General features: G+C 54.6%; 3 non-coding genes across 3 annotated transcripts; all 3 read left to right on the plus strand.

Moving 5' to 3' along the window:
• The first annotated feature begins 4,773 nt into the window (after positions 1 to 4,773).
• On the plus strand, positions 4,774 to 4,846 carry BJ171DRAFT_t92. The gene has a single exon. It is a non-coding gene; the product is annotated as a tRNA-Met (tRNA).
• Positions 4,847 to 4,879: 33 nt separating this feature from the next.
• BJ171DRAFT_t93 lies at positions 4,880 to 4,951 on the plus strand. The gene has a single exon. It is a non-coding gene; the product is annotated as a tRNA-Glu (tRNA).
• Positions 4,952 to 4,953: 2 nt separating this feature from the next.
• On the plus strand, positions 4,954 to 5,025 carry BJ171DRAFT_t94. The gene has a single exon. It is a non-coding gene; the product is annotated as a tRNA-Asp (tRNA).
• The last annotated feature ends 22,506 nt before the right edge of the window (positions 5,026 to 27,531 follow it).

Raw genomic sequence — 27,531 nt, forward strand, 5'->3', positions numbered from 1 at the left:
GAATTTTGGTTGATGCAGCAGCTTGTTTGTTTTTTTTTTTTCTGTAAGTAATTTCTGACTTATTTAGGTCTCTGAATCAACTGAGCCAGAAAAATCAGGCTTTAGGAGGACTGACGACTCGATGAATTGACCGAAGCCATAAACAATTTGACACTACAATGATTGGTGCCTGTACGATCGGGACCTTTACCGTCTGTTTCGCAGAGTGAGGTCTTGCGGCATTCAGTATATGGAATCTCGGGGGACGCTCCGAATCGTGCGCTAAAGTCGTCGGTTATGATTTATGTCATGAACCAACATTGGCAGGAACAAGTCCCAGCGCGCCATCATTCGCGCGCACCGCTGTGCAACATGTTCCTAATCTCCCACACCCAACCCCCGCCCAGCATCCGCCTTTTGTTCGCGATTGTTTTTGTTATACCTGCCATAATATATTACCTTTCACACATACAGGCCCACTTCCTCACCACATGTCCTCCTTAACAATTCAAGGTCCAGTAGAGTTCTGCTTTCGATTGCTTTCTTGCTATTTTGAACAAAAAATGCTGAGTGAGGTCTTATTCAGGGCCTCTGATATCCAGAGGTAAGTGTGTACAACATTTTGAAACCACGCAAATAACAAATGCAGAAATAATGCCTCGGAACTTGATCCACGCGCTTGCATAGTTGAGTTCACCTGAGAAGTCAGTAAAATCTTCGGTGGGGGGGGAGAGTTGTTTAGCTGTTCTCTAATAAGGGCCGTGCCTCTCAACGTTTTTTGTTTAATTACATTATGAGACGTTTTGGACTCTCTAACTTTATATACAATTATAATTCCCAACGCCCTGGTCTATTTCAGAACAACGTTGGTGGTAGCAGGTCCCGTCACCCGCCACCCACCATCCGCCACCGATTCGTGATTCCATACTACATGCTCCTATCCCGATTAGTTCTCCTTGTCCGAAGTCATCTTCATTATCCTACACACGATAATATATTGTTTCCACGCATACAGGATTTCCCCCATCGCCTTGCTACTCTTTCTAAGAATTCGTGGCATATAATACGTCTCTTGCATGGTAGCAAAGCTAAGGTTGTAGCTGTATTCAAGCATGATTCTAGCCTCTTGGTATGATCTATTTAGGCGGTGTACGGTTACGTTTCGATTTTAATGCTGCTCAAATATTTTGATTGGTGTTTTATGGTGTTGATCATCTTTAAGATGCTTTCTGTCATCATGGACGAGATACTTTGGCGACGTCCCTGGTGCGCTTGATGGTGGTTATGGTTGCAGTGATATTGAATTCGCCAAAACTTCATCCGTACTCGATAGCGTTACGCCAGCCTTTGGTTTGAATGCAAATATTTACTTTGTTCTGGACCTGTATCCGGGGTAGTCGTCCTCGTCGATCTTGGTCCGTTAGTCTCTTGACGCGGTGAACCTGTTTGAGAAGGTGCGGTGAGAGGAAATGCCAATATGCTTGAAGGAAATTTATTACAACTATCAGAGCAAGAATAATCATGAGCAAGGGGAACTCGCCGGTCGTGGAGTGAGCGTGGGATTTATAGATACATGTCGTACGGCGATGCGCGCGGTTATGGGATGCGCTGTGACACGCTCCCGCCAGTGTCGGTTCATAACAGAACTCCTCATGCGGATGAGATTTACTGTACTCCACCTCATTAACTCATTTTCTGAAATCGGGTATTTAGCTCTTATTCCTTGGGACAAACCTAAGTTCCTCTGATTACGACCCCGATATTGTATCTGGACGTATCAACCCGCTCCGGACCAATTATGTATATGTGACTGGGTTAAGTATCTTGAAAAGCATATATTCTACACCCCTCCCATTCTACTCTAAGTGCTTTTCAGGGGGGTTATTATCATTATTATTTTTATTATTATTTATTTTATTATTAATTTATAATTAGCTCGAATATATTATATGGGTTTAAAATCTTGGTATTGAGTGGTTTGTTGCTAGGTGGTAAATGAATATAAGTTAACCCAATGATCGAAATTCCGGCATTTTTCTCTTATGAGTAGTGCGATATACAAACGGACTTATGATCCTGATGGATAGTAAGTGACCCAAAGAGATAATACACAAAGAAAACTCGAACTCCTCGCCATATTCGGAGCAAATCTTGCTTGGCAGGGTAAATGCCTTGGCTATGCTATTTTGATCATTTATAATCCTCGTTAAGAAAGGCTATTCCGTTGCTTCCGGGAGATCTTTGGCTATGTTCTAACTTTTAAGCGAGTGCCTGCATACTAAACTCGCTATTTGTGTAGGACCTCGGGACACTATGCTGGGACGTTGCTCCCTTCGTAGATGACTTCTTGTGAAGCTCCGTTGGCGCAAATATGACTGAGCGATTTTCTACGCTGATGATGAGATATTTTTGTCCTCTACCTCTGATATTAGGTGATATCCGATTGTGGCTCCAGGGATGAGTGAGCAGTAGTATTTTCTACAAATTTCCCACTTGAAAGCTCCAAGTGCATCCACGTAATTCGGACAGTAGCTACTGCTGACCAGAATGGCTATGGGGAAATGAAAGCGTCGATGGGCGAGTTGATTGGTACGAATACTACCAAATTCCGAATCATGAGGGGTGTTCGGTTTCAATTTCTCAGTAATGTCCAAGGATACGGTTTCTTTTTTTTCTGTTGAATTTGAGAGTGAGAGGTTTGAGGAGTCGCCGAAGAAAATTGTGATTAGAAGAACTGAAACAAATTCGGGTTTATGCTTGAGTTGTAGCTAGCGGAGGTTGAAAGCGTTGGCTTGTGAGATGTAACGAATCCCTCCTCGCTCGGCCATCTCGTCTCTGCGCTCCGCTGTCGTCTCTCCTCTACCTTCGCAAGTCAGTTTTGTTTTGGCTGGACGGCTGGCCAATGTCGGGCAAGCCGAGCACTGCCTTGGCCAGCCGGACCACAACATCTCGGCCTGCCACCCCTTTCTCACACAGGGGCTCTGCCAATTATTACCCCTCGCCCCATTCTAGGCCTCCATGGGCGAGGTTCTTTGTTTGATCGGAGGGGCTCCACCTCTGCCAGCTAAATAGCTCGCTGGCCGAGGAGGAGCACCAAGTGAATAATCACCCAATAAAGATGATCACTCTCCTCGTTTTTATCCTCGATCCCTGACCCTAGTCCAAGCCCCCAGTTCTTGACAGAGGCGGCCGGTGGAGGCAGCCGCGGAAACGCACGCGCGCCCGAGCATTCCGGCGCTCACACGCCTCGAACATGTGGCGACCCTTAAGGGTCGCCACAGTGCGGGGCGCCGGGCTGAGGTTCCCACGTTGCGTCGCTCTATCCGTGCACGAGCTATGTGAAGAACACGCCGGTTCGTCACAGATCCCGTTCCTCGCACCTCGACCCCCTCACTAGGCCTTGTGTTATAAACACAGTCGCCAATCGCGACGCGTCATCCACGACCCGCCCTCCATAGCCGCTCGGTCATGATTCATGACGCGTGGGAAACCTGGGGCGGAGTTTTAATATAGCCTCCGAAGCACGAAGAGCCATAGGTTTAAATAAACCGCTCCGCGCTCCTCTTGGATGAGCGCTAGTGAATTATAACACCCAATAAACGAGCGTTATTCTCTTTTCCAACACCTGCCCCAGTCTGATCTCCGCTCTCCTGTCCCTGCCTGTAATCACCCATGATGCAAGCAATAGATAAAAACCAATAGAGATATATTTGAGATCGAATGGGGCTAAGGGTCTACGCTAATATTTAAGGGAAGTCGACCCTTTTGCCCGGTGGGAACACCACTCGTGTTCCTTGAGTAATTCTTCCGACCACAGATCGAATGTTTATCTTCAAATTCCCGGTTCGGACTGTCTTGAGCCCCTCGGTCACGAATCAGGACCCGTGTGACGTGGGGTTAAAAGTGGACGGATATGCGAGATCCTCGTGGGGATGATGTCACACTGCCATTGATACTCCTGTTTTCCCGTGTCTAGTTCCTGACACATAGTCCCTAATGTTGTAGCTCTCTATTCAGCGGGACCCATTTGCGGAGGGACGGAAATGCTAAGTTTGCCGAACCCATTCATCTAGTGACAGTTTGAAATCTACAGCTGCGACCTTCATGTCTATATGTGTGCTGAAAATACCTATGGATTATTTAGTCAAGCTCCAAGTGTCGTGCGTGGAGGGTTGGGGGATTGTTACCCACGAAAGACATTGGGCTTGCATTGTCATCCAACACCACCATGACATCCAGCCAGATCATTGGTCTGCTGTGTAGAATTCGTTTGCGTCTGGTGCATCATACTTTTCGCCTTTCTTGTTCAGTGATGAGGTGGCCTTGCAGGTGCTCGAGCCAGTTTTGGGAGTGCGTCGATTGCAAGTTGATATGCGTGATGCTTTCATGGATTGTTGCGGGTTGCCAATACTTCATGAGGATGGCATTGGCCTGGAAAAATTCCAACATATGTTTTCTATTCATAGAAAATTTGAAACTCTTGACTCTGGATTTTCCGCGCGCTCCGTCAGGTTTGGGAGAGGGATTTCAACCCGCCAGAGGGGCAATCCTCTGGCTTGGGTGACTAATTTCACCGGCATCGATGTGGTCAGAATTGGGTCTTCTTGCCATTTTCAAGCGCCTGCAATAGACATCAAATTTCATGGAGTCTTATTGTATATATCAGAAAAAGGGAGGGCCATCATCTTCTTAACAGACAACGGATCGCTAGTTCGAGAAAAAAGAAAGGGCAGATTTTGATAAGAATCAGTTGCAATGATGGAATGGGACATTTTTAGATCAAGGCGGCAAGGAGGATGGGTAGCGCAGTCGGCAGCGCGTGGGTCTCATAATCCCAAGGCCGCGAGTTCGATTCTCGCCTCGTCCAGATTCTGAATGTATGGGCATCCCAGCATCAAAATCCGCATTGGTCCAGTGGCTAGGATTTCTCGCTCTCACCGAGACGGCCGGGGTTCGATTCCCCGATGCGGAAAATCCCAAATAGTATAGTGGCTAGTACTCCCGCCTGTCACGCGGGCGACCAGGGTTCGATTCCCTGTTTGGGAGTTTCTTTTTTTGTTCTGGCTGCGACACGACCAAGGTGTAACGAACAGGCGAAGGAGATCCTATTACTGGGCGGTCGATGTAATGGAGCGATGCACAAATGGACAACAGACAAGCACGAATTGTATTGACAAGCAGAAGATACAGTGGCTTCCAAAAGTGTTCGAATGTTTTGGATGTTTGACTGTTAGAGTCCGAGGGGGACTCAACGGCAAAAGAAGAAGTGAGCTCGAAGTGAGCTCAGGGAAAGCAAGGGTAAAGTCCGAAGTGGACTCGGAGAGGGAGCGAGGGAAGCAAAGATCCGTTCAAGATAAGACTAGTCTCGAAATGAGACGTGAGGAACACTCAGAGAATAAAGTAGAAGGCACTTTATTTAGTCCTATTTTGAACGCTGAGGTTCGACTACACATCGCGGGGGTCAGGCTATTTATAGACAAGTCCGGACTTGGCAGCGAAGGGCGGCCAAGGGAGGGAAAAGTGGGCGATCGAGCAGGGCGAAGGGGGCGATGCACGAACGAGGGCCGAGAAGGACCACCGAGACAGGCAGAGAACCAAAGCGAGAGAGGCGCAAGCAAAAGCGAAGCACCTGGCAGGAGAAACGTGCAAAGGCGAAGCAATGTGACTCAACGTCCAAGAAGCGGATTGGTCAAGTATAAGGTTGGGGCAAATGCATGCGAGATGAACAAGAGATCGGGGCGGTCAGGCAGGTCATGAGTCACCGGTGGGGGGACACATGACCGGTAGCCGAATTGCAACCAATCGTAGCGAAGCGCGTGCACAAACAAACCGGCGCGTGCGAAGATGACAAAGGAAGCGGAGCAGCGCGGGAAAACGGAAGTGCGGAAGGAGCGTAAAAGACAGGCAAAGGGCGGAAAATTGGAGGGGAACTGCAAAGCTACACACAAACAAACAGAAAGGCAAAAGAACAGCCAAGTGTGCAGTCAAAGTGGGGAACAAGCAGGAGCTATCCCTAACATCATCCCCTTCCTTAGCGACGAACTCCGGGCGTCGCCTTCGGCTTTGAGGGATAGCGAAGGTGGAAGTCAGCAACAAGATCAGTGGCGTGGGAAACATTGGCAGCGGGCTCCCAAGACCGGTCAGTCTCGGAATAGCCCTTCCACTGAACCAAGTACTGTAAGCGACCACGGAAGAGCCGAGAATCGAGAACAGTCTCGACCTCAAACTCTTCCTGGGAGTCAACAAGAATGGGAGGTGGTTCGGGTTGGGTGAACTCGGGAACAATGTCCTTCGTTCGGGGTTCAAGGAGGGATACATGGAAAACGGGGTGAACTTTGAGTGTGGAAGGGAGTTTAAGTTCAAAGGCAACGGGGTTGATGCGGCGAAGAACTTTAAAGGGGCCAAGCTTTTTCTGGTCAAGCTTGTTGGAGGGACGAAGGGTGCGGATGTGGCGACGATCAAGAAAAACGAGGTCGCCAACGGAGATGTCGGGAGTGGGGAGACGGGATTTGTTGGCCTGCACAGTGTAGGACTCTTGGGCAACCCGGAGGTTGGCCTTGAGATCCTCGAGAACGGTCTGAAGTCGGTCGACACGTTCTTCGGCAGAGGGCACAACAGAGGGATCACGAATGATAGAGGGATCGAAAATGGGGTGATGGCCATGGACTGCAAAGAAGGGAGTCATGCCAGTGGAAGTGTTTTCCGAGTTGTTGTAAGTGAACTCGGCAAGGGGAAGGTGAAGGGTCCAGTCGTCTTGCAGGTAATTGCAGTGGATACGCAAATACTGCTCGATGACCTGGTTGAGAACCTCGGTCGAACCGTCGGTCTCGGGGTGGAAGGCAGAAGAAAGGGAAATCTTCGTCTTCAGAAGCTCATTGAAGCGCCTCCAGAAGGCCGAAGTAAACTGAGTTCCTCGGTCCGAAACAATAGACCGGGGACAACCATGCAAGCGGAAGATGTGGGAGAGGAAGAGTTCGGCGGTTTGCTCGCCTGTAACCGTCTTCGTGGTGGGCACAAAGTGTGCTTGTTTGGACAGGCGGTCCTTAACCACGAAGATGGAGTCAAAACCGTTCGAAGGTGGGAGATCCGTGATGAAGTCCATCGACAGGTCCCACCAACGTTCGGAAGGAACGGGGAGAGGGTGAAGTAAACCATAAGGGGAGTGACGGGACGGCTTGGCTCGCTGGCACGCTTCACAATTAGCAATGAAGCGACGCACAGACTTACGAAGCCGGGGCCAGTGAAAGTCCCGGGAGATGAGCTCAACGGTCTTGGCAAGACCAAAGTGACCAGCGGCAGCGGAGCAGTGACGTTGCTCAAACACTTTGAGCTGGAGCTCGGGGGAAGGGACAACGATCAGGTCTTTAAAGTAAAGGAGACCGTCACGGAAGGAGTAATCACCATCAAGACGTTTGGCGTTAAAGTCAGAAAGAAGGGAACAAGAAAGGGTGGCAGCTCGAATCTCGGAAAGAAAGTCGGGATTCGAGCCGATAACAGTGATGCTGTCGAGAGAAATAGACTCGAACAGCTGAAGGAAGTTGGTGGAGTGGAGGGAGTCACCAGGCTTTATCTCAAAGTCAGAACGGCGACTGAGAGCATCGGCTTTGGTGTTGAGGCGACCAGGACGGTGGTAAATGCGAAAAGCAAAATCAGAAAGGAATTGGGCCCACCGGAACTGGCGGCGAGAAAGTTGGGAAGCGGAAGTGAACCGGGTAAGGTTCTGATGATCAGAGAAAACAAGAGTGGGATGGTCTGGGTCGGCAGCCATTAAGTAATGACGCCAGGCAGTAAAGGAATCGACAATGGCGAGGAGCTCTTTGTCGTGAGTGTCATAGTTCACCTCGGCAGGACGGAATTGCCGAGAGTGAAATGCAACGGGGTGAAGAGCGCCGTCAGGGTCAAACTGAGAAAGGACGGCACCCAAAGCAAAATCAGAAGCATCGGGCTCAATGACAGCGGGTTTAGAGAAATCAAAGTATCGAAGGATAGGAGCGGAAGTGAATGAATGTTTAAGAGAATCAAAAGCCTCTTGGGCCTCGGGAGACCAAGAGAAGGTGGAGGATTTGGTGGTGAGGGAAGTCAAAGGACGAGCAAGTGCGGAAAAGTCCTTGACGAAGCGGCGGTAAAAGTTTGCGAAACCAATAAAAACTTGGATATCGCGAGCAGAAGAGGGAACAGGCCAAAGAGAAACGGCCTCGACCTTGGCAGGGTCCATTTTGATGCCATCGGCAGAAATGATCATGCCGAGAAAGTCAACTTCAGAAAGGTCAAAAGAACACTTGGCCGGATTGACCTTAAGGGAGTGTTCACGAAGGCGAGAAAGAACAAGCTTAACATGCTCCTCATGCTCCTGGGGATCTTTTGAGAAGATCAGGATGTCGTCAAGATAAATGACAACACAGACACCAAGGAGGTCCGAGAAGATGTCGTTCATAAAAAACTGGAAAGCAGCGGGGGCATTCGAAAGACCAAAGGGGATAACGTTGTACTCAAATGAGCCAGATTTACAAACAAAAGCAGTCTTCCACTCATCGCCCTTCTTGACACGAACCAAGTGGTAAGCATCAGGAAGGTCAAGGTGTGAGAAGACGCGGGCAGAAGAAAGTTTATCAAGAAGATCCTGGAAGAGGGGAAGAGGGTAACGATTCTTCTTCGTGATGGCATTGAGGCCCCGGTAGTCGACGCAAAGGCGAAGACCACCATTGGGCTTCTTCACGAAGAAGCAGGGAGCACCAACGGGAGAAGAGGATTTGGAGATCCAACCACGTGCGAGGGCGTTGGTCAGATACTCCGAAAGAGCAGATTCCTCGGCCGGGGACAAAGGATAGACTTTCCCCGGCTTTGGCAAACGAGGTTCCTTTCCATCCTCGGTCCGTACAAACTCAATGGACAAGTCATACGGACGGTGAGGAGGCAAGGAAGAAGGAGGGTCAGACTTGAGGCTGAAAACGTCGCCAAACTCATTGTATTTGAGTGGGACACCTCGAGAGTCAACGGGGGTGCCAGACTCGGCATACACCTTCGTCGTGAGCACGGACCTTATCGACACCGTAGGATACGTCTCCGGCGAAGGAGGACGGATATCCATTTGGGCAGCGAAAATGTCGAGCTTGTCTTCTCGTGCAAGACGGAGAAGACTCGCCGCATTAACGAGCTCAATGTCGTGTGAAGATAAAGCCGTTGGCTCTTCAGAAAGCGAAGCAGAGTCAAGGCGGGAAGAAAGGGAAGGCGAAGTGCCAGAGGAGGGAATCGGTGTAATGAAAGGACCGAAGGGAGGAAGAGTCAAAGGCGAAGTGCCCGAAGGGGGAGGCGAAGAGCCGGAAGGGGACGAAGTGTCCAAGGAAGAAGCAGAGACATCCGCGAGGATGTGTCCATCAGCAAGGCAAGAGGGATCGGAGAATGAAAGGGAGAGGGACTTCCAATTAACAACTGGATTGTGCAAGCGCATCCAGGGAAGACCAAGAGTGATGGGAGTGGTGGAGAGTCGAGTCACAAGAAACGAAATCGACTCGGTGTGGGAACCAATGGTCAGAGTCAAAGGCACGGTTTGGAAACGAATGAAACCGGCCGAAGAGCCATCAGCAAGGGAAACGGAGTAAGGAGTAGAAAGAGGGATAAGAGAGAGTTTATGGAGATCCGCAAAGGCAGGATCAATGAGGGCAAGAGCGGTGTAGGAGATGGTATCTCCGACGCTGTGCTGCGCGTACTGCGCGTACTGCGCGGCGCAGTGGGTCGTGACCTGTGCTGCGCTTTGCGTTTTCACGCACCGCAGGCAGGCCACCGCAGGGTATACCTGCGGGTTGCCCCCGTTCCCCCCGTTTGTCTGGAGTTCGGTTTTATCGTGAATAAACGTAAGTGCTCCCCGAGCTCACCCGTCCGCTAGAGTAGCCTAGCACCGCCCTGTTCTGCCCCGTCCTGTCTTGTCTTGTACCCCCTCCCTCCCCGTCTTGCCCCAACGTCCCAGTAGTGGACGTTACATGGTAGCATCGGAAATCCTCGTCTTGTTTTTGTAACGTCCACTACTGGGACGTTGGGGCAAGACGGGGAGGGAGGGGGTACAAGACAAGACAGGACAGGGCAGAACAGGGCGGTGCTAGGCTACTCTAGCGGACGGGTGAGCTCGGGAAGCACTTACGTTTATTCACGATAAAACCGAACTCCAGACAAACGGGGGGAACGGGGGCAACCCGCAGGTATACCCTGCGGTGGCCTGCCTGCGGTGCGTGAAAACGCAAAGCGCAGCACAGGTCACGACCCACTGCGCCGCGCAGTACGCGCAGTACGCGCAGCACAGCGTCGGAGATACCATCTCCTACACTCCCACACTTAAGAAGGCTTCCTGCGAGGAGCCCTGCGTGTGCTCTTTATTTGGGGCTCCTCGAGGTGTTTACCGTATTTACTCAGCTCCTCGGGTGCATGGGACAAGTCCTCCAGTGTTTGCCATGTGTTGCCCGAGTGTGGGTAACCAACCCACTTGACATAAAACCGAAGTGACCCATCAGCCACTTTCTTGTGCCTCACGATCCTTTCGACTTCATATTCTTGAGTATAGTATTGTCCGAGGTCGTCTTCCAGTGGTGCGTCGTCCGGGACACCTTCGTCGGCGTCGGGGAACTGTGCTGGACTGCGGGTCGTGTGGCGACGCAGCTTGGACACATGGAAGACAGGATGGAGCTTGCTTCCAGGTGGCAAGTCCAACAGGTAGTTGAGGGGACTGGGTCGGGCCGCTATCTTGAACGGTCCTCGGTACTTGGGCAACAACTTCTTTGACTGGGCTTCGGGGACCTTGATGTTGTCGGCGTCCAGGTAGACAAGGTCTCCAACTTCAAAGGAGACATCCTGGTGTCGGCGGTCGTAGTACTTCGCCATCACTTGTTGCGCATCCGTGAGCGCGTCGGCGATCATCTTGTGTCGGACTTGATGATCTTTGACAAAGGCACTTGGTTTGGGAGGCAATCCAGCCGTGGACTCGGTCAGTGTCAAGGAGGTGGGAACATCAGGCTGGAATCCGTAGAGCGCCTCAAAGGGGCTCAAGCCAGTTGTGCTCGACTTGGCGGTGTTGTATGCAAACTCTGCATGACTCAGCTGTATGTCCCAGTCGTCTTGGCTGGTCGAGGCGTATGTCCTCAGGTATTGCTCGAGGGTGCGGATCGTCCGCTCGGACTGTCCATCCGTTTGTTGGTGGTGCGAGGTTGACATGTTCAGCTTGGTGCCGAGATGGTCGAACAGACTTGTCCAAAACAAGGAGGTGAATCGGGGGTCTCGATCACTGACGATGGACTTTGGGAGGCCGTGGTGCTTGAACACATGCTTGAAGAACAGCAGTGCAAGGTCAGGCGCGGAGCATGTCGTCTGGCACGGCACAAAGTGTGCCATCTTGCTGAACCTGTCGACAAAGACAGCGATTGCATCGTGGTCCAACTTGGTCGTCGGTAGATGCGTGATGAGATCCATGGACATGCTGGTCCAGGGGCGGTCGGGAACAGGCAGGGGTTGCAGCAATCCTTGCTCTCGGGTCGTGCGTGACTTGACCATCTTGCAGGTATGGCAGGACTCGATGTACTTCTCGACGGTGCGCTTCATTCCAGGCCAGTATGCGACTTTGGCCAGTCGGTCGTATGTCTTCTCGACTCCAAAGTGTCCAGCGAGGGGCGAGTCGTGGACCTCTTGGAGCAACTTGGTCTTCAACGACGGAATGTCCGGCACACAGACACGGCTGTCCTTCTTCAGGAGGAGCAGGCCATCACGCACTGTGTACTCGGATGATTCGTCGTCCTTGGGGAGCTTAGACACCTTTCGGAACAGTTCTCCGAACTGTTTGTCGTTGGCGATGTTGTCTCGGACAACATCCAGCATCGTGTTGTCGACACTGACAGTCGACTCGTACAGTGACGCCAATTGGTAGTCGGGGCGTCGGGACAGTGCGTCAGGCACCACATTGAGTTTGCCTTTCTGGTATACAACCTCGTAGTTGTACTCGGCGAGGAACTCCATCCATCGCGCTTGGCGTCGGCTCAGGTTCTTCTTGGTGTCGAGGTAACGCAGTGACTGGTGGTCCGTCACAATCTTGAAGGGCTTGGCGGTACCGTGGAGGTACACTCGGAACTTCTGCAGCGCGTAGATGATCGCAAGCTGCTCCTTCTCGTGCACGGGATAGTTGATCTCGTGTTGGGACAGTTTGCGCGACTCGAAGGCAACGGGCCTTCCCTCCTGCATCAAAACAGCTCCCACCGCAAAGTCGGAGGCGTCGGTGTGCACGGAGACATCCGTGTTCGGGTCGAACACAGCGAGGACAGGAGCGTTCGTCAAGGCGTGCTTGAGGGTCTCGAACGCTTGGCGTTGTGGGTGGTCCCACACGAAGGGGCACTCTTTGCGGAGTAGGTCTGTGAGTGGACCGGCAGTGCGCGCCAGATCGGGGATGAATCGGCGGTAGTAGTTGACGAGACCGAGAAACGACTGCACGTCAGAGACGCATGCGAGCGGCGGCCACTCGACCACAGACTTGACCTTGGCGGGGTCGACTTCGATTCCTCTTCCTGAGACAACGTGTCCCAGGAACGGGACTTGATTCTTGAAGAACTCACACTTGGACAGTTTGGCATACAACTTGTGCTCGCGTAGCTTGGCCAGCACGCGGGCGACATGACCTTCATGGGTCGCTTCATCCTTGCTGTACACAAGGATATCATCCAGGTACACGATGACAGAGTTGTCGAGCTCTTGGCGGAACACATCGTTCATCAGCTGCATGAACGTGGCAGGTGCGTTCGTCAATCCGAACGGCAGCACTAGGAACTCGTACAGTCCGTAGCGAGTCCTGAAGGCGGTCTTGTGGACATCATCCTCGTGGATGCGGATCTGATGGTAGCCTGAGCGGAGGTCTATCTTGCTAAAGACCTTTGCTCCACTCAGACGATCCATCAACTCGTCGATCCTGGGCAACGGGTAGGTGTTCTTGATGGTCTGTTTGTTTAGTGCGCGATAGTCGACGCACATCCTGAGATCACCTTCTTTCTTCTTGACAAAGAGCACTGGTGCACCATACGGTGACTGGCTCGGGCGGATGAACCCATGGGCGAGGAGGTCATCCAACTGGCGCTTGAGTTCGTCCATCTCCGTCAGCGACAGTTGGTACGTCGGTCTTGACGGAGGCGACGAGCCTGGTTCGATGTCGATGCGATGATCGACGGTGCGTTGGGGTGGCAGGCATTGTGGCAACTGGTCGGGGAATACGTCCTTGTACTCGTCGAGCAGCTTGGTCACCACAGGCGGGGGACCGGGACCGGCTTGGTCGGTGTCGTCGACCTCACGCACGACACAGAGGAACGACGTGTCCTTCTTGATCAGCCTCTTGAATTGCATGGCTGAGAGGAGAGGTGGCATGTTGGGTGAGGCCATGCCCTGCAGGACAATGTCAGGGCCAACACGGACAGTGCGGCCTTTCCAGTCGACGACTGGAGTCGGCTCGGCACGAGCAAGCCTGTAACGTCCACTACTGGGACGTTGGGGCAAGACGGGGAGGGAGGGGGTACAAGACAAGACAGGACGGGGCAGAACAGGGCGGTGCTAGGCTACTCTAGCGGACGGGTGAGCTCGGGGAGCACTTACGTTTATTCACGATAAAACCGAACTCCAGACAAACGGGGGGAACGGGGGCAACCCGCAGGTATACCCTGCGGTGGCCTGCCTGCGGTGCGTGAAAACGCAAAGCGCAGCACAGGTCACGACCCACTGCGCCGCGCAGTACGCGCAGTACGCGCAGCACAGCGTCGGAGATACCATCTCCTACACTCCCACACTTAAGAAGGCTTCCTGCGAGGAGCCCTGCGTGTGCTCTTTATTTGGGGCTCCTCGAGGTGTTTACCGTATTTACTCAGCTCCTCGGGTGCATGGGACAAGTCCTCCAGTGTTTGCCATGTGTTGCCCGAGTGTGGGTAACCAACCCACTTGACATAAAACCGAAGTGACCCATCAGCCACTTTCTTGTGCCTCACGATCCTTTCGACTTCATATTCTTGAGTATAGTATTGTCCGAGGTCGTCTTCCAGTGGTGCGTCGTCCGGGACACCTTCGTCGGCGTCGGGGAACTGTGCTGGACTGCGGGTCGTGTGGCGACGCAGCTTGGACACATGGAAGACAGGATGGAGCTTGCTTCCAGGTGGCAAGTCCAACAGGTAGTTGAGGGGACTGGGTCGGGCCGCTATCTTGAACGGTCCTCGGTACTTGGGCAACAACTTCTTTGACTGGGCTTCGGGGACCTTGATGTTGTCGGCGTCCAGGTAGACAAGGTCTCCAACTTCAAAGGAGACATCCTGGTGTCGGCGGTCGTAGTACTTCGCCATCACTTGTTGCGCATCCGTGAGCGCGTCGGCGATCATCTTGTGTCGGACTTGATGATCTTTGACAAAGGCACTTGGTTTGGGAGGCAATCCAGCCGTGGACTCGGTCAGTGTCAAGGAGGTGGGAACATCAGGCTGGAATCCGTAGAGCGCCTCAAAGGGGCTCAAGCCAGTTGTGCTCGACTTGGCGGTGTTGTATGCAAACTCTGCATGACTCAGCTGTATGTCCCAGTCGTCTTGGCTGGTCGAGGCGTATGTCCTCAGGTATTGCTCGAGGGTGCGGATCGTCCGCTCGGACTGTCCATCCGTTTGTTGGTGGTGCGAGGTTGACATGTTCAGCTTGGTGCCGAGATGGTCGAACAGACTTGTCCAAAACAAGGAGGTGAATCGGGGGTCTCGATCACTGACGATGGACTTTGGGAGGCCGTGGTGCTTGAACACATGCTTGAAGAACAGCAGTGCAAGGTCAGGCGCGGAGCATGTCGTCTGGCACGGCACAAAGTGTGCCATCTTGCTGAACCTGTCGACAAAGACAGCGATTGCATCGTGGTCCAACTTGGTCGTCGGTAGATGCGTGATGAGATCCATGGACATGCTGGTCCAGGGGCGGTCGGGAACAGGCAGGGGTTGCAGCAATCCTTGCTCTCGGGTCGTGCGTGACTTGACCATCTTGCAGGTATGGCAGGACTCGATGTACTTCTCGACGGTGCGCTTCATTCCAGGCCAGTATGCGACTTTGGCCAGTCGGTCGTATGTCTTCTCGACTCCAAAGTGTCCAGCGAGGGGCGAGTCGTGGACCTCTTGGAGCAACTTGGTCTTCAACGACGGAATGTCCGGCACACAGACACGGCTGTCCTTCTTCAGGAGGAGCAGGCCATCACGCACTGTGTACTCGGATGATTCGTCGTCCTTGGGGAGCTTAGACACCTTTCGGAACAGTTCTCCGAACTGTTTGTCGTTGGCGATGTTGTCTCGGACAACATCCAGCATCGTGTTGTCGACACTGACAGTCGACTCGTACAGTGACGCCAATTGGTAGTCGGGGCGTCGGGACAGTGCGTCAGGCACCACATTGAGTTTGCCTTTCTGGTATACAACCTCGTAGTTGTACTCGGCGAGGAACTCCATCCATCGCGCTTGGCGTCGGCTCAGGTTCTTCTTGGTGTCGAGGTAACGCAGTGACTGGTGGTCCGTCACAATCTTGAAGGGCTTGGCGGTACCGTGGAGGTACACTCGGAACTTCTGCAGCGCGTAGATGATCGCAAGCTGCTCCTTCTCGTGCACGGGATAGTTGATCTCGTGTTGGGACAGTTTGCGCGACTCGAAGGCAACGGGCCTTCCCTCCTGCATCAAAACAGCTCCCACCGCAAAGTCGGAGGCGTCGGTGTGCACGGAGACATCCGTGTTCGGGTCGAACACAGCGAGGACAGGAGCGTTCGTCAAGGCGTGCTTGAGGGTCTCGAACGCTTGGCGTTGTGGGTGGTCCCACACGAAGGGGCACTCTTTGCGGAGTAGGTCTGTGAGTGGACCGGCAGTGCGCGCCAGATCGGGGATGAATCGGCGGTAGTAGTTGACGAGACCGAGAAACGACTGCACGTCAGAGACGCATGCGAGCGGCGGCCACTCGACCACAGACTTGACCTTGGCGGGGTCGACTTCGATTCCTCTTCCTGAGACAACGTGTCCCAGGAACGGGACTTGATTCTTGAAGAACTCACACTTGGACAGTTTGGCATACAACTTGTGCTCGCGTAGCTTGGCCAGCACGCGGGCGACATGACCTTCATGGGTCGCTTCATCCTTGCTGTACACAAGGATATCATCCAGGTACACGATGACAGAGTTGTCGAGCTCTTGGCGGAACACATCGTTCATCAGCTGCATGAACGTGGCAGGTGCGTTCGTCAATCCGAACGGCAGCACTAGGAACTCGTACAGTCCGTAGCGAGTCCTGAAGGCGGTCTTGTGGACATCATCCTCGTGGATGCGGATCTGATGGTAGCCTGAGCGGAGGTCTATCTTGCTAAAGACCTTTGCTCCACTCAGACGATCCATCAACTCGTCGATCCTGGGCAACGGGTAGGTGTTCTTGATGGTCTGTTTGTTTAGTGCGCGATAGTCGACGCACATCCTGAGATCACCTTCTTTCTTCTTGACAAAGAGCACTGGTGCACCATACGGTGACTGGCTCGGGCGGATGAACCCATGGGCGAGGAGGTCATCCAACTGGCGCTTGAGTTCGTCCATCTCCGTCAGCGACAGTTGGTACGTCGGTCTTGACGGAGGCGACGAGCCTGGTTCGATGTCGATGCGATGATCGACGGTGCGTTGGGGTGGCAGGCATTGTGGCAACTGGTCGGGGAATACGTCCTTGTACTCGTCGAGCAGCTTGGTCACCACAGGCGGGGGACCGGGACCGGCTTGGTCGGTGTCGTCGACCTCACGCACGACACAGAGGAAAGGAACGACGTGTCCTTCTTGATGTTAGGGATAGCTCCTGCTTGTTCTCCACTTTGACTGCACACTTGGCTATTCTTTTGCCTTTCTGTTTGTTTGTGTGTAGCCTTGCAGTTCCCCTCCGATTTTCCGCCTTTTGCCTGTCTTTTCCGCTCCTTCCGCACTTCCGTTTTCCCGCGCTGCTCCGCTTCCTTTGTCTTCTTCGCACGCGCCGGTTTGTTTGTGCACGCGCCTTGCTGCGATTGGTTGCAATTCGGCTGCCGGTCATGTGTCCCCCCACCGGTGACTCATGACCTGCCTGACCGCCCCGATCTCTTGTTCATCTCGCATGCATTTGCCCCAACCTTATACTTGACCAATCCGCTTCTTGGACGTTGAGTCACATTGCTTCGCCTTTGCACGTTTCTCCTGCCAGGTGCTTCGCTTTTGCTTGCGCCTCTCTCGCTTTGGTTCTCTGCCTGTCTCGGTGGTCCTTCTCGGCCCTCGTTCGTGCATCGCCCCCTTCGCCCTGCTCGATCGCCCACTTTTCCCTCCCTTGGCCGCCCTTCGCTGCCAAGTCCGGACTTGTCTATAAATAGCCTGACCCCCGCGATGTGTAGTCGAACCTTAGCGTTCAAAATAGGACTAAATAAAGTGCCTTCTACTTTATTCTCTGAGTGTTCCTCACGTCTCATTTCGAGACTAGTCTTATCTTGAACGGATCTTTGCTTCCCTCGCTCCCTCTCCGAGTCCACTTCGGACTCTACCCTTGCCTTTCCCTGAGCTCACTTCGAGCTCACTTCTTCTTTTGCCGTTGAGTCCCCTTTGGACTCTAACATCATTTTGAACGCTCCCTCTTGGCTTCCCGGCCTTTCTTCTTCTTTCGCCTCTCTTTCCCTCGTCGATCCGATGGCTGAGCCTGCTGCACCCCCGGCAGATCTCAATGCGTACCTGGCGCGCATGGAGGAGCGTATGAACGCCCTCATGACCCAGAACGCTGCTCTCCATCGTCAGATCCAAGATCTGCAAGCTCCCGCCGCCGCTCCCCGCCAAGTCTACCAGGTGAACAAGCCCAAGGAGTTCCTAGGTTCCCGCGACGAGACGACGGCCTTCCTCGCCCAGTGCCACCTCGTCTTCCTCGCCGATCCTGCCTTCTTCGCGCCCGAGCGCCAGAAGGTCCTGTACTGCCACCTCCTTCCTCCGCGGTGAAGCCTTCAAGTGGTACGAGGCCGCCTTCTACATGGCCAACCGCTTCCCGGCTTCCTTCGCGGATTTTGAAGTTGCCCTCAAGTCGACCTTCGGTGAGGACACGGCCTCCTCGCAAGATAAGGCCTTGAACGACCTCAAGCGCTTGGTCCAGCTCAAGTCCTGCCAAGCCTTCGCCACCCGCTTCGTCCAGCTCGCCGCCCGCGTCCAGACTGACGAACCCACCAAGATGCACTTCTTCAAGGAGGGTTTGAAGTCTGAGGTCAAGTTCCACCTCATCGGTCTCCGCCCCGCTCCCGCTTCCTGCCCGAGTTGATCAAGGCAGCGGTCGAGTACGACGATGCCCTCCATCGTCTCAAGGTCTCCTCCCGTTCCCAACCTCCTCCTCCTTCTTCTCGCTCTGCTCCCCATCACCACCATTCTCCCGCGCATGTTTCTTCTTCCTCCTCTTCTGCACCCACTCCCATGGACCTTGACTCTGTCTCGGTCCGCCCTGCTAAGCTCTCCGACGTCGAGAAAAAGCGACGTCGTGAGCAGGGTCTCTGCTTGTACTGCGGGGAAAAGTCTTGTCCCGGCAGTCGCGATGTTCAGCAGTGCCCGGTTCTGGTCAAACGGAACTCGGGAAATGCCCACAGCCGAGCAGCACCTCGCAAGTAAGCGAGGTGGTCTGTTCGGCGATACGAACATCTTCCCCCTCTGACTCGTCATTATCGGACGATAAGCTTCTTCTTCCGGCCACCCTTGTCGTCATGAGTCTTTCTGGCCCGGTCTCCATCTCCCTTTCTGTCTTTATTGATGATGGATGCACCGCTCTTGCCCTCATTGATCCTGCCTTTGCGGATCTCCATAAACTCTCTCTTATCCCTCTTTCTACTCCCTACTCCGTTTCCCTTGCTGATGGTTCTTCGGCCGGTTTCATTCGTTTCCAAACCGTTCCTGTGACGTTGACCATTGGTTCCCACACCGAGTCGATTTCTTTTCTTGTGACTCGACTCTCCACCACTCCCATCACTCTTGGTCTTCCCTGGATGCGCTTGCATAATCCAGTTGTCAATTGGAAGTCCCTCTCCCTTTCGTTCTCCGATCCCTCTTGCCTTGCTGATGGACACATCCTCGCGGATGTCTCTGCTTCCTCCTTGGACACTTCGTCCCCTTCCGGCTATTCGCCTCCCCCTTCGGGCACTTCGCCTTTGACTCCTCCCTCCGGTCCTTCCCTTACACCGGTTCCCTCCTTTGGCACTTCGCCTTCCCTTTCTTCCCGCCTTGACTCTGCTTCGCTTTCTGAAGAGCCAACGGCTTTATCTTCGCCCGACATTGAGCTCGTTAATGCGGCGAGTCTTCTCCGTCTTGCACGGGAAGACAAGCTCGACATTTTCGCTGCCCAAATGGATATCCGTCCTCCTTCGCCGGAGACGTATCCTACGGTGTCGATAAGGTCCGTGCTCACGACGAAGGTGTATGCCGAGTCTGGCACCCCTGTTGACTCTCGAGGCTGTCCCACTCAAATACAATGAGTTTGGCGACGTTTTCAGCCTCAAGTCTGACCCTCCTTCTTCCTTGCCTCCTCATCCGTCCGTATGACTTGTCCTATTGAGTTTGTACGGACCGAGGATGGAAAGGAACCTCGTTTGCCAAAGCCGGGGAAAGTCTATCCTTTGTCCCCGGCCGAGGAATCTGCTCTTTCGGAGTATCTGACCAACGCCCTCGCACGTGGTTGGATCTCCAAATCCTCTTCTCCCGTTGGTGCTCCCTGCTTCTTCGTGAAGAAGCCCAATGGTGGTCTTCGCCTTTGCGTCGACTACCGAGGCCTCAATGCCATCACGAAGAAGAACCGCTTACCCATCTTCCCCTCTTCCAGGATCTTCTGGATAAACTTTCTTCTGCCCGCGTCTTCTCACACCTCGACCTTCCTGATGCTTACCACTTGGTTCGTGTCAAGAAGGGCGATGAGTGGAAGACTGCTTTTGTTTGCAAATCTGGCTCATTTGAGTACAATGTTATCCCCTTTGGTCTTTCGAATGCCCCCGCTGCTTTTCAGTTTTTTATGAACGACATCTTCTCGGACCTCCTTGGTGTCTGTGTTGTCATTTATCTTGACGACATCCTGATCTTCTCAAAAGATCCCCAGGAGCATGAGGAGCATGTTAAGCTTGTTCTCTCTCGCCTTCGTGAACACTCCCTTAAGGTCAATCCGGCCAAGTGTTCTTTTGACCTTTCTGAAGTTGACTTTCTCGGCATGATCATTTCTGCCGATGGCATCAAAATGGACCCTGCCAAGGTCGAGGCCGTTTCCCTTTGGCCTGTTCCCTCTTCTGCTCGCGATATCCAAGTCTTTATTGGTTTCGCAAACTTTTACCGCCGCTTCGTCAAGGACTTTTCCGCACTTGCTCGTCCTTTGACTTCCCTCACTACCAAATCCTCCACCTTCTCTTGGTCTCCCGAGGCCCAAGAGGCTTTTGATTCTCTTAAACTTTCCTTCACTTCCGCACCTATTCTTCGATACTTTGATTTCTCTAAACCCGCTGTCATCGAGCCCGATGCTTCTGACTTTGCTTTGGGTGCCGTCCTTTCTCAGTTTGACCCTGACGGCGCTCTTCACCCCGTTGCTTTTCACTCTCGGCAATTCCGTCCCGCCGAGGTGAATTATGACACTCACGACAAAGAGCTCCTCGCCATTGTCGATTCCTTTACCGCCTGGCGTCATTACTTGATGGCTGCCGACCCTGATATTCCCACTCTTGTTTTCTCTGATCATCAGAACCTTACCCGGTTCACTGCCGCTTCTCAACTTTCTCGCCGCCAGTTCCGGTGGGCCCAATTCCTTTCTGACTTTGCTTTTCGCATTTACCACCGCCCTGGTCGTCTCAACACCAAAGCCGATGCTCTCAGTCGCCGTTCTGACTTTGAGATAAAGCCTGGTGACTCCCTCCACTCCACCAACTTCCTTCAGCTGTTCGAGTCTATTTCTCTCGACAGCATCACTGTTATCGGCTCGAATCCCGACTTTCTTTCCGAGATTCGAGCTGCCACCCTTTCTTGTTCCCTCCTTTCTGACTTTAACGCCAAACGTCTTGATGGCGATTACTCCTTCCGTGACGGTCTCCTTTACTTTAAAGACCTGATCGTTGTCCCTTCCCCCGAGCTCCAGCTCAAAGTGTTTGAGCAACGTCACTGCTCCGCTGCCGCTGGTCACTTTGGTCTTGCCAAGACCGTTGAGCTCGTCTCCCGGGACTTTCACTGGCCCCGGCTTCGTAAGTCTGTGCGTCGCTTCATTGCTAATTGTGAAGCGTGCCAGCGAGCCAAGCCGTCCCGTCACTCCCCTTATGGTTTACTTCATCCTCTCCCCGTTCCTTCCGAACGTTGGTGGGACCTGTCGATGGACTTCATCACGGATCTCCCACCTTCGAACGGTTTTGACTCGATCTTCGTGGTTAAGGACCGCCTGTCCAAACAAGCACACTTTGTGCCCACCACGAAGACGGTTACAGGCGAGCAAACCGCCGAACTCTTCCTCTCCCACATCTTCCGCTTGCATGGTTGTCCCCGGTCTATTGTTTCGGACCGAGGAACTCAGTTTACTTCGGCCTTCTGGAGGCGCTTCAATGAGCTTCTGAAGACGAAGATTTCCCTTTCTTCTGCCTTCCACCCCGAGACCGACGGTTCGACCGAGGTTCTCAACCAGGTCATCGAGCAGTATTTGCGTATCCATTGCAATTACCTGCAAGACGACTGGACCCTTCACCTTCCCCTTGCCGAGTTCACTTACAACAACTCGGAAAACACCTCCACTGGCATGACTCCCTTCTTTGCAGTCCATGGCCATCACCCCATTTTCGATCCCTCTATCATTCGTGATCCCTCTGTTGTGCCCTCTGCCGAAGAACGTGTCGACCGACTTCAGACCGTTCTCGAGGATCTCAAGGCCAACCTCCGGGTTGCCCAAGAGTCCTACACTGTGCAGGCCAACAAATCCCGTCTCCCCACTCCCGACATCTCCGTTGGCGACCTCGTTTTTCTGGATCGTCGCCACATTCGCACCCTTCGTCCCTCCAACAAGCTTGACCAGAAAAAGCTTGGCCCCTTTAAAGTTCTTCGCCGCATCAACCCCGTTGCCTTTGAGCTTAAACTCCCTTCCACACTTAAAGTTCACCCCGTTTTCCATGTATCCCTCCTTGAACCCCGAACGAAGGACATTGTTCCCGAGTTCACCCAACCAGAACCACCTCCCATTCTTGTTAACTCCCAGGAAGAGTTTGAGGTCGAGACTGTTCTCGATTCTCGGCTCTTCCGTGGTCGCTTACAGTACTTGGTTCAGTGGAAGGGCTATTCCGAGACTGACCGGTCTTGGGAGCCCGCTGCCAATGTTTCCCACGCCACTGATCTTGTTGCTGACTTCCACCTTCGCTATCCCTCAAAGCCGAAGGCGACGTCCGGAGTTCGTCGCTAAGGAAGGGGATGATGTTAGGGATAGCTCCTGCTTGTTCTCCACTTTGACTGCACACTTGGCTATTCTTTTGCCTTTCTGTTTGTTTGTGTGTAGCCTTGCAGTTCCCCTCCGATTTTCCGCCTTTTGCCTGTCTTTTCCGCTCCTTCCGCACTTCCGTTTTCCCGCGCTGCTCCGCTTCCTTTGTCTTCTTCGCACGCGCCGGTTTGTTTGTGCACGCGCCTTGCTGCGATTGGTTGCAATTCGGCTGCCGGTCATGTGTCCCCCCACCGGTGACTCATGACCTGCCTGACCGCCCCGATCTCTTGTTCATCTCGCATGCATTTGCCCCAACCTTATACTTGACCAATCCGCTTCTTGGACGTTGAGTCACATTGCTTCGCCTTTGCACGTTTCTCCTGCCAGGTGCTTCGCTTTTGCTTGCGCCTCTCTCGCTTTGGTTCTCTGCCTGTCTCGGTGGTCCTTCTCGGCCCTCGTTCGTGCATCGCCCCCTTCGCCCTGCTCGATCGCCCACTTTTCCCTCCCTTGGCCGCCCTTCGCTGCCAAGTCCGGACTTGTCTATAAATAGCCTGACCCCCGCGATGTGTAGTCGAACCTTAGCGTTCAAAATAGGACTAAATAAAGTGCCTTCTACTTTATTCTCTGAGTGTTCCTCACGTCTCATTTCGAGACTAGTCTTATCTTGAACGGATCTTTGCTTCCCTCGCTCCCTCTCCGAGTCCACTTCGGACTTTACCCTTGCCTTCCCTGAGCTCACTTCGAGCTCACTTCTTCTTTTGCCGTTGAGTCCCCTTTGGACTCTAACATCCACCATCATTCGGACGGTGTGACCTTGGACGGTGGCAGGGAGGTACAGCAGGGACTCTTCATGGTCCTCCTGCACAGCCTCCTGCACCATGACTTGACTTGGGGGAACGGGCGACACTTGGTCTTGGTTGGCTTCATCACGGCCACTCGGACATTTTGGATAGGGTTCGGCCATTGCGGGGGCCTGCGGCGTCAGCACGCCATTGCACACGACGTCCACGGCTTGCGGACACATGTCGGAAGCATCCGACACACACGACTTGACAGGGGTGAGGGCACAGGCGGTCCTGTCCCTCAAGGGTTCTTGATTTTCTTTTTTGTTTTGGTTTTCAATTTTGGTTTTCTCTTCACGTTCGTGGAGAGGCAGGCGGCTTGCGCCACCATGCACCTCTCGCACGACGCACAACACTTGGTTTGTTTCTCCTTCGGGGGAGGGGGCGAGGTGAACTTCCTCTGGAGACGCGTGGACTGCATTGAGCAATCCACGGCGTTGGTCTCCTACTAGGGCTCCAGAGCCACCTAGTAGGGTCGGCCGTTTCCCGACTTCATGGGGCACTCCTTGGCCTGGTGTCCCGGTCGGTGACAGAAGAAGCAGGAACCATGGCGGAGGTCCTCCTGCTTCTGTCTGTCCTTGGGGGAGACAGTGGCAGCTTGCTGGAACCGGGAGCGGGGAGGGCCACGAGCCTCCATGGCGTTGACGTCAACGTCCATGGGCTCAGGCATGGGTCTTGCGGGCGGGGCCGGGCGAGGCGGACGGGCTGGGACGTGATGAGACCGATGGCCGCCTGCCAGCTGCGGGTAGAACTGGCGGCCATGGTACTGGACGTTGTCGAGGTTCTCGGCAACGTCCATCATCACGTCCAGGGACTTGCGGGCATCAGGGTTGCTGGCGATGTACTCTCTGATCTTGGGCTTGAGGCCCTTCTGGAAGAGGTACATCGCATCAGCAGAGCCCAGCTCCTCAATCTGGGAGGAGAGGTCTTCAAACTCCTCGATGTAGCGGGTCACAGAACCACGCTGCACGAGAGAGTATAGCTTGTCACGGGCAATGAGTTCAGCATTGGGGCTGCCGAAGCGGCGACGGAGGCGGTCCTTGAAGTCGTCAAACACACCTTCGCTCTGCTCGTCGAACCCTTGGCGGCGGTACCAACGGTACGCCTGGTCCTTTAAGCAGAGCTTGGCGGCGACGATGTGGTGGGTGGGGGCGACTTGGGCAGCATCGAGGTAGTCCTCGAGTTGCTGCAGCCAGTCCTCCACCGAGGAGGAGCGGCTCTTCCCAGTAAACACTGGGGCACGGAAGGTCTTGAGGAAGGCTTCCGGAAGTGGGCGGGGGTTGCTCATGGCAGGGGCAGGCTCCAGGGACAGAGAGGAGAGTCGGTCGGCAAGAGAGGCGGGATCCAGCTTGAGGATCTAGAAAGAGGACAAACAGGACGAAAACAAGACGAGGATTTCCGATGCTACCATGTAACGTCCACTACTGGGACGTTGGGGCAAGACGGGGAGGGAGGGGGTACAAGACAAGACAGGACAGGGCAGAACAGGGCGGTGCTAGGCTACTCTAGCGGACGGGTGAGCTCGGGAAGCACTTACGTTTATTCACGATAAAACCGAACTCCAGACAAACGGGGGGAACGGGGGCAACCCGCAGGTATACCCTGCGGTGGCCTGCCTGCGGTGCGTGAAAACGCAAAGCGCAGCACAGGTCACGACCCACTGCGCCGCGCAGTACGCGCAGTACGCGCAGCACAGCGTCGGAGATACCATCTCCTACACCTGGGCCGCACTCTCCGAGATCGGAATGACCGATCCCCTTGAGATTGGCCGGAGTGCAGCCTGTATGCGCTGCAGACCGCGTTCGCGCTCGTCCAGCAGCGCCAAGAGGTACTGGGCGCGGACGGCGGGATCCTCGAGCTGGGCGATCTTCCACTGCCATTGGTCGACCTTTGGGTAGTACTTTGGCTGTACCCGCAGAGTCGCCCAGATGGGGAAGTGGTCGGACTGGCCACGGAAGGCACCGGCAGTGTCGACCTGCAGCAGCGGGTCGTTGTTGGCCTGGCGATGCGACACAAAGATGTAGTCGATCGTTGTCCAGCTGGGACCCCGCTGCCGGGTGTGGGTCGGGATCACAGCTGGAGGCACAACGCGGAGACCGGCGCGGGAGACAGTGTCCTCGAGGATCTTCTCCCTGCCACGGAGCGGCGTGGGCAGTCCGCTCAGGGCACTGAGGTGGGCATTGAAGTCACCCACCACAATGACCTGGGCGTCGGGGAGGGCGGCCTTGGTGTGGATCGACTGGAGGGCCTCGCGGTAGTCGTCCAGCTTGAGGCTCGGGGACAGGTAGAAGTTGCCGATGTGGATGACGTGTTTGTATGTCACCCACATGGCGTCGCCCTTGTCGCTGACTTCAATGTTGGTGAAGTCGTGCGGGTCGATCCTGGCCGGGTTGTAGAGGATGGCGATGCCTCTACCGGCGCGGCAACGGGGACCAGGGACCTTGACGGCATAGCCACAGAGAGGGCTGCGGGGTTCGAGGTCGGCGAGGGTTTCTTGGACACCGACAAAGTCGATGTCGTTGGTGTCGATGAGGTTCTTGAGTTCAACGTCGTTGACGTTGATGCCACAGACATTGAAGGAAGCGACGGTCAGGGATGTCTGGGCCCTGCCGCCTCCCTGCGAGGGGTGTGGATTCATTGGAGTCGTGCAGCGCTGCTGCTGGCCCGGGGGCCCTCTCCTTCAGAGTCAGTGTCCATGACGGACAGCGGGACTCTGTAGGCGGGGTGAGGCTTGCTGGGCTTTGACGAGGCACCAGCGGCGGGGGCAGCAGCAGCAGCGACAGCAACGACAACGGCAGGGGCAGCGGTAGCGGCAGCGGCAGAGGCAGACGACGAGGCAGCGGCAGCGGCAGAACCAGGGACCTTGGGGACGGCGGTGATGTCCGCCCGCTTGACCTCCTTGCCGGATAGGGCCTTCTTGAGGAGCGAGTCGTACTCGTCGCGGTACTCCTCGGGGATGCGCATCTGGATGCAGCGGCGGACAGGGGCGGTCTTGGCCTTGGCTGCCTGGCGGAGGGACTTTGCCATAAAGTTCTTGATGGCATCGGATCGGGACAGGGCCAGTCCATGGTGCTTGAGACCATGGATGACGTCGTAGGCCGGTACGACCCTGACCCTGCCATGTGTGGACGACAGCGACTCCAGACGGGCACCAAGGTCGGCCTTGTTGGATTTGTCGCGGACAAGGACCTCCATGACCGTGGCCTCAGGGAAGTTGATCTCGGCCAACTCCCTGGTGTCGATGCCGCATCGCTTGAGGTTGCGGCGGACACTGCCGAGGTCGCCACAGCGGATGCCCTCGACGTACAGCCAGTCCATGTTGGTGACGGCCTCCCTGAACTTGTCGTTCCGGAGCTCAGAGTTGGCGACCGTCCCGGGGACAAGGACTGGCTGGCGGTGCTGGTTGGGCTGGATCGGCTTGGAGGAGCCTGGCATTCGGCCGGTGGTCAGCATCCTCTTCCATTCGTCGAGCTGGCTGGCCTCGGACATGCGGCCGACACGGCTCTCGGCCTCCCGAACGTTCTTCAAGAGAGCGGCCTTGTACGAGGGAGACGGGGCGGAAACAGGGGCAGAGCCAGGGAGGGAGCCGGAGGACTGGGTCTTGGAACCGGGGGACTGGGTCTTGGGGGTGGCAGTCTTGTTGGCAACAGACTTGCGGAGCTGCTCCGTGGCACGGCTGATTGCCACATTGGACTTGGCGATCTTCTGGACCATGGCCTTGGTGGCAGCATCCATGTTGTCGGCCACGAGTGCCTCGAACAGGATGGACTGCACCCGGTCAGCCTCTCGCTTGAGGATAGCGAGGGCCTCCTCGGGTTTCATCGCAGGGACGGGAGCCTGGGACGGAGGAGGGGTCTTGGCCTTGACGACGGGTCGGGGCGGAAGGACGGGCCTGGCCTTGGGGACAGGGGACGCAGTGCCAACAGCATCAACAGCTCGACGAGCTGGATCGACGGGGTCAGCAGTGGAAGCAGGGGCTGCTCGAGGGGCGCCTTCAGAGGCACCACGGGGGACGGCGCGCTGCTTGTCCATGGTCTTGAGGCCGCACTTGGTGTGGAAGTTCTCCTTGAACTTGTCCGAGAACGCATCCACAAACAGCTTGCGGGACTCCTTGGTGGTGCGGCTCATGTGGGCCCAGAACTGGAAGGCCGACATCTGGCCGGGGCAGGGTCCGTCCTCGAGGGCCTGGGGACACTTGAGCTGGAGCTCGTCCTTGCCGTGCTTGACGACGATCCAGGGATCGGCCGAGGCGAGCTTGCACTTGCGG

This window comes from Polychytrium aggregatum (genome assembly GCF_025602895.1).
Source record: "Polychytrium aggregatum strain JEL109 chromosome Unknown BJ171scaffold_11, whole genome shotgun sequence".
NCBI classification, from domain to species: domain Eukaryota; kingdom Fungi; phylum Chytridiomycota; class Chytridiomycetes; order Polychytriales; genus Polychytrium; species Polychytrium aggregatum.